Source organism: Abramis brama, assembly GCF_963993115.1.
Source record: "Abramis brama genome assembly, chromosome: 20".
In the NCBI taxonomy this organism is placed as follows: domain Eukaryota; kingdom Metazoa; phylum Chordata; class Actinopteri; order Cypriniformes; family Leuciscidae; genus Abramis; species Abramis brama.
In genome coordinates this window covers 23,585,400-23,593,641 of record NC_139982.1, presented here as the reverse complement: position 1 = coordinate 23,593,641, position 8,242 = coordinate 23,585,400, and positions in this window count along the sequence as shown.

Here is an 8,242-nt window from a genome sequence, read left to right as displayed (position 1 = left end):
ACGTCTTGTGTGTTGGAAATTCATTTTTGCTCAACGCGACAAGACGGAGTTCGATATTCAATGTATTTAAAGGCGCGTCAGGCGGAAAGACCTTTGATTATTTTCGCCTAATCCTAAATTAAAAGACTCCGTGTGTGAGTGCAACAAAATACGTTTCGTTATTTTCATTAAGGCTCACCGCAGCATTCAGAGGCACTAAGAAAGATGTAGACTAGCCTGCACGTAACCGTGTCGAGAGAGAGAGAGAGAGAGAGAGTTCAGACTCTGAGATTAGATATTGACAGGGACCAATAGCATAAAGCGAAGACTGACACCTGCATAGTAGCCTACAACAAAATTATATGAATGGATAGAGCACATTTGTCATTTTCTTGTCAAGAAAAAAAGGACAACAGTAAACACCATTGTACCTACATGACTGACATTAATGGAGTAATTGATTTTTTTGTGCACAAAAAATATTGTTTATATCGCGGGCGTTTTGACTGGCCAATCATGCTTTATCCCATAGGCTGATGTGTATTCTTTTTGTGCTTACAGCATGCAAATTAAAATTAAAGATCATTTTGAATCCATTTGGTTGTGTGAAATGGCAGATGTATTTCTTGTGTGCTTAAACGGAATCCAAATGCCCTTATACAGGTTTTTTTATTTTATTTTATTTTTTTACTCTTATGGTAGGCTACTACTTATTATCTACAGAGCCACGTCAAAGTAAAACAACACTGTAAAAAAATATATGATCAATACATTGACAACATGTTTTTATATTGCAATTTTCAACTTTTTTTAAGTTATGTAAGATTTCACAGATTTTTTTGTAAAAAGTCAGTTTAGTAAAATTTAAGTTGAAATGATTTACAGTAAACATCCAAGTTGATTGTACTTAATTTATATGAGTATAGACCCCTAATGAAGATGACGTTTTGGAGGTCCATTCTACTCAGAACATAGTCCATCAACAAGTTCAACACTAGATTATCAAATGAGTTGGAGGAGAATTTCTTTTGCAGACAGTGATGTAAAACATCACAAAATTGAGTAATGTCTAAATGATGAGCTAGGGCAGACTATATTCAGTCCAAAATTCCTCTCCATAAATGGACAAATTCAGTGTTTTTTGTGATCGGTCAGACATATGCCTCGTGCCTCTGGAAAAAAACTGCCTTCTTCTGAGATCATTGTGCTCATCATGGGGAGAGCTGCCATAATCATTCGTGCTTCTGCACTGTTGGTTTTAGATCCATATCTGTGCATTTTTTTCTTACCTTCTTTTCTTGACCCTAGTTGCCCCTTAACAATTGTGGAGTGTTAATACCTAAAAGGAAGCAAAAACAGATCAATTTGGCATGGGGAAAAAAAATCTGCATTGCTGATTAGTTTGAATTGAATACAGATGGATAGTTTTTGTCTTACCAAAACATTGTTATATGTCAGTATATGTCTCGATTTCTAAACGTATTTTCCATGTAACTGCTATTGATAAACAGCTGTGCATTGCACAAATCAAAGTTTTGTTCATAGACAATGAAAGCACAATGAAGGCCTGGACTTGGAAGCCATCCAAGTTCACAAGCAATTGAGTGCGGAGAAATATGCATTATGCAATTATATTCTCATAAATGATATAAGCAGATTTTTTAAAATCTTGCTCCTAGATATAATTGAAAGATATGCATATGGTTTCTTCTCATGGTTGTGAACTTATATATTCTACACTTTATATCAGTGTTGAAAGCTTTTTGAAGCTCCACTAGATCCTATATTTTCTTTTTCTATAAGCATACCAGCCTCATTTATTAGTTTTATTTGTAGGTTATATAAATTGAAACATACACTGTCCTATCAAGTGACATTCCCTGCTGCCATTCAACAGTGGGTAGATATGAGTCCATTCCCATAAATTGGGCCCATGCAGAGGTAGAGTTAGCAATGTAAAGCAAGACATCAAGCAGAGAATTAGGTTTCCCTTTTGCCTGTTTTCCCTGGTGACTCTGTCCATTTACATTATAATTTCAAATGCTACATCGCTGGGTGTTTTATACCATTGTTGGGGCATCCGAGTATCCACTGAGACCAGGACCCTTGGCAATTTCTTATAATTAGCATCCCCCATCTTGCCAATAACTGAAAGGATTCCATCCCAATCTTAATCCATGCTAATTTGGCCTGCGCACCTCCAGGTGTTCTTTCCCAATGCATGCATTGGAATAAAGCTGCACGCTGGGCACCTCAAGGAGTGATATTATGACTGAAGTGAAATTTTTATCCTGCTGGGAATTTAAGTTTTTATCACAGTTCTCATTATTAGATAAGATTTCAATAAACATCTCTTTCTCTGTCTCTCTCTTTACAAGATAATCATCTTAGAAGATATGGAGGCAAATGAATGTTAAAAGTAATGTCAATTATATATGTGATTAATAATGAATATTTGAGAAGGATTTATGAAGTAGGATTGTATATCCAGCAAAGAATTCCCTGCAAATGGAATGATGAGTGTCATTTTAAATTAAGCGAGAACACATACAGTGTTAGTAGCCTATATGGATTTGTACATTTAACCTCCACATTATGATAATGAGGAAACAAAAAATAATTCCAAAACAATCTTTACGCTTTTGCCCATTTAGCTATAATTGTCTGTCTGGAAATCTCGTTAAACGTGTGATGAGAAAACCCGAGGATTGTTATGTTTCGTCAAACCGCAAGGCAATTTTCTAGGAAACCTGCGTAACAGGAGGGAGGAGATTATGAATAAAACTAAGGTCATTAAATCGGGCCGCATTGCTCCCAGCGAAGCGAAGACGAAATGTAAAAACACCTAAAGTGACAAACTCAACACAAATCTGGCTGATACATTTAAATAGATTCAGCTGCAACGCCGCTGTTTGAATAACAGGGATACTAACACTAAATCAGGCAATAACGACGACAAACCACCCGGAAAATAGATTCATGGGGTAATGAGATTTTTCCGGTTTTATCTAGCTGACAAATTTTGTCCTAAAGTAAATATTTTGAAGATAATTGAACTGATTACTGCTCGCTTGCTCATCTGAATGTTTGAATGCGAAAACAGCGTTGTAAAACAGAATACACTTCCCACAATGCACAATTTAAATCATTATTCAGTTTGTCAAGTGATATTACTAATAATGTCACGAGTTCACTCGCATCCATTGCATTTAGATTTAAGTCAAAATAAATGTCCAGTTTTTCAACACTGAGTGTCTGTGAGGCTCAAAATATTGAAAATAATACAAATATAAACTTCTAGACACTTTATTATGGACTAAAACAGTACTCTAAATAATATCAGTTGCACTTGCCCTTAACGAATTTTAAATATATATATATAAAAATTACGTTTTACGATAACACTTGAATGAAGGTTTTGTTGTTGTTGTTAGTAGTAGTAATAGTAATAGGATCTCTCGCGGTACAAAACGAGATCACAATCTGCGTCCATCGGATGAATTCTTAAAAGCTCGCGCTGTTGACAGAAAACCATCTGTTTACGTTCTTGCCTCTGACAGAACCTTAAATATGCTTTTAATTAAGGACGGGATAAAGCTGTAGACCTCATGATGAGCAATAATTACAAATTACACTACAAATCTGACAGATGTGACAAGGGGCCTTCGTCTGCCTGTAGGGAGAAAATAAAAGACAACGAAGAGCAATTCGACGGAAGTTGTGCAAAACACCGTCTTTGATTATCCAGACAGGATTTGTTGTTCTTCTCCGTCATGATTGTTTTCATATTTCTTTGACATCCATTGATTTGGAGGCAGCTGCAAGACTTCGTCACAAGAGAGAGGAGCAGTCACAACGCATTAGTCTGATGGCATAACTCGAACGTTGGGGCCCTACAGAGCGCATGTTGAGAGACCATGTGATGGCTTGTCTTGGCTCCCACATAAATGGATAAAAGGTCTAATTAGTCAATTTTTAGTCAGTTACAAATCTGATATAGGAACATTTCAATTCTGACGCCTTCATCACTCATTACTGTAAAATATGGTATGATTTAGGCCTATTGGCCTTATGGGTGATATCTACAAAGAAACACAGGTTTTACTAGCACAAACCCCGCTTTGAATTTAGGACCGTTTTTAAATTCCGAGTTCGTTTTGAAGTTATTGAGTTCTTCTCTTATCAATAATGTGTAGTGGCAGAGGAAGACTTTTTTTTTTTTTTTTTTTTTTTTTTCAGTTTCACTCATGAAAAAAATAAAAATAGAATACACACGCATAACATCCAGTCAGTTTACTAATAATGTCTATGTGGTTGTTTTCAGCTTAAATTAATTTGTATTATCATTTTTGAGGATGTACAGTATAATTGAAACCAACCAGCCCAAAATGGCTGGACTGTAAACGTTAATTTAGGTCTATTTATTATTATTTTTTATTTTAGTACTTTTGTACTTTTAATTTGTAGTCTAAGAAATACACTTAATAATTCTAGCCTATATTTTAAAACATTTTAAGCGATTTAATCAAACAAACCTTGACATTAGTAAATCTGACATTTTTGTAAATATTGTATATAAAGTTTTTTTAAACACAGGCTACTCTCTACTTAGTGAAATGTAGAGGTATGAATTACTGAATGCAAAACATTTTGTAAATTTTTTGCTGTTATATTTCTGCCTTTTAGACATAGATGTATGTCGTTCTTAGATTATATTAAGTCACCGTCTTTAGTGTGTTATGATAAATCCGTGAGAATCCGTGCTTAGTAGTGTTTAGAAGTTTACTTTATAGATTAATTACATTAGATTACGTGCATCTTTAAATCAATTCCACTTTCCCTCATAACGTTACTGCAGTTTTTGTCTGTTGCATGTGTTAGTGTCTAATATAAAGGTGGCGGTGAATGATGAGTTAGAGAATATGCATATCTCTGTCGTTCTGCATCCTTCAACTTTGGACGGAACCGATGCTTCAGTCAGTGTGGGTTTATCGCCTTCAACAATGCTTGATCGCCCTCTAGCGGTTAATCTGCAACAGAGGAACAGAGAGAAATATAGATTATAGCATGCACAATGAATTAAAACATTGTCAACACACTTGCACAAATCAAATTAAGTAACAACAAAACATAGCCTACATTCGAACACAAATGCGTTTTCAAATTGCACTCAAATGTAATGTTAGACCAACTTAATGACTTTTAATGCATCCCTCTGCTTCCAACACAATAGAGTCAAAATGTAAAAACACCAAAATGGTTGTTTCTTTTGCAAGTATATCTCAAACTTACTGAGGCCAAATGTCTTTACCACCTATGCTATAGCCAATGGGAAATAAACAAAGACTAACACACACACACACACACACACACTAGCCTATAGCCTATTGTAGGTGTGATTGCACGCGCTTTCGTAATTCTGCGTTTTTGACATATGCATAATAAGTTTTTAAAGATGTATGTTACGTAATTTACAGTAATTAGTATCGTGGACGTGTTGATGTCTGTTGACTTCTACAATGGCTGAGGCGCTCGTGGTGCTGAAAGGACAGCGACAAGTAATAAAGCGAACGGGGTGCAAATAATGGGGGATGGGAGAAAAATAATAGGTTGGAGGTGTCTAAAGAATTGAATTGTTTAACATATAAGTAGGCATACATAAAACAACGTTTTATTATCCAAGAAACGTAAATGGCCTATAGGCGCTCATGACCTATGTTGGTTACGTTGAATTCGCCTTTAAAATTACTGACAGATTTATTTTAAGAGTCTAAAGTCTCTGCCTTTTACGTCATCTATTGATACCTTAACGTTATATGTCGTTTTTTTTTATTATGGACAATATGGCGATTTAAAATCACGTGACACCTTATGAGGATGTGTTGTGTTGCTCATCAAGGAAACCGGGATTTGCAGTTTAAAGGTTTTTTTCCTTTTTTTTTTTCTTTGCGTCAGTTGAGTTTCACAACTAATCCACGAAGTTTGGAGAACTATTTTTGAACGCGCCCACGGTAAACAGTGTGCTTCGGGACCTTTTGGATGGTAATGCCCAGTCAATTACATTTCCTTCGAGATCATTAAACACAAATCCGGCCTGTCTTTTAACAAGGCATTCCCGTGTTTTAATGAGGGTCATGGAAGGTTAGAGTTACTTTTAATGGACCCCCCCCATGCAGCATCACTGTTTAGCATAGACTGTTTTGCTTATCCCAAAACTTTGAGCAAATACGAATTCTTACCCTGTAACACACTGTAAAAAGTTGCTGTAACAATCAACTATCAAATTAAGTACAATCAACTTGGATGTTTAAGTCATTTGAACTTAAAGGATATTAAACTGACTTTTTTTTTTTTAAATGAGTTGAATCTTGTATAACTTGGCTTAACTTATTTTTTTGAGTTAAAGCAATGTAAAAACATTTGTTGTCATAACCTATTGATCATATCATTTTAACGATCAACAATAACAGGATTTAAGATTATTTATGATGGGCCTAATAATATTCAGACACAGTTTTTATAATATTCATTTTATATTTTACAGTATATTTTAATATTGTGTGATCTTCTTCACACATAAAATTGCACATTTCAACACTTTTTCATGTTAAACTAGGTGAACCACCCTATATCGTCAATGCACTTCACTAGTCATCAGCTGTCTTGTAACTAGAATGCAATTTCTTCTGGATTCTGACATGAGAGCCGTGCACCGGTCTATAGTGAGCAAAAGAATTGCAATGTCTAAGTCATGTTTCGGTGTTCAAGGCCCAGTAAATTACAAAGAGAGAGAGCAATTGATTTCTGGATTCGTTTCATGATTCATTGCATTGCATTAATTCTGTAGGATGACATGCATGAAATACATTGTTGTTTCAACAATGATGAGGAACTGAGCTCAAAGTGATACTAGATCTGATGTACTTTTAAGAGTAATTGGTTAGAAAATGGTTACATGTTGTAGGAACGATGGAATTATATGAGACATTTGTCTTGTTGTTGATTTCACCTCTAATATACACAGTCTGCTTAGTCATTTATCATCAGTCATCTGAGGTACAACTTTTCCCTTTAAGGCATGATAGCCGTTCCTGTTTTATTGAATTCAAACCACATTATATTTAAATTGTTTTATGGTAGATTGCAGATTTTCTTCACTGAAACTTTGTGTGTCAAGCTATAGCATAAGTCAGAGATGATGTCTACTAAATGAGGTGCTTTACGCTTGGCTAATGATGCTTAATGAAGTATTCAGAAAAGTGAAATTATCATTAAAAAATGTGTCAGGAAGAGGCAAACAATCTGAAGGGTTGTAACACTCAACCACTCAGCAGCCCAAAGAACAAAAGTATCATGCTGAAAATTAAACTAATGATGAAAAAATATACATTAATTTTGCATTTGAGAGGGCATGGAAAATGTCAGACGTATTTAAAAGGTTAATCTTTTATTCAACCACTAATAAACACAGCAGGGGAAAAGGAAAAATTAATCAAGTTCTTTCACTGGACATATTAAATAATCTTATAAATTAATAACTGTCCACCCGGCAGTGTCCCCCCTCCCCTCCAAATTAAGTAATTATTCATATCAGTAGAGGAGGCTCAAATCGAAAGATTTGCAGAAAAAGGTTCCATAGTTATTTTTTAATTTGTTCTGAGACATCTTTACACGTCGGCTAAAACATCATTGAGTGGAAATGTCTGCTGTCAAATCATTATGTTAAAATCTATGTGACCAGATTAAATGGATCATTATACGCATCCTCATGCATAACACAAAAGAAGATATTTTAAAGAAAGTTTTAACTATTTTTGTCCATGTGAAAGTCAATGGGGTCCAAAACATCATTGTTGGGCCCCACTGACTTGGACAGAAATACATTTTTCTTTATTAATCTTCCTTTGTGTTCCACAGAAGTCATACAGGTTTGGAACGACATGAGGGTGAGTAAATTATGACAGAATTTTTATTTTTGGATGAAGTATTTCTTTAATCTTCACTGAGATGCTAAGAGATCCAGCACTAATGTTCTTCTACATTTATAGGAAATTGTCAGAACATGATGGATGTGGATCATCACGCTTTACAGAAAGCTGGGGTGAAGTTTGCTTACATTTAAAAAAGCTGTAAGTTGAACCCAAACTTTCATTTTTTACCTTGATTATTGATCATATATATATATATATATATATATATATATATATATATATATATTGCTATTGAGTGTGAGCAGTCTTTCTAGAAATAACAACTTTAAGAT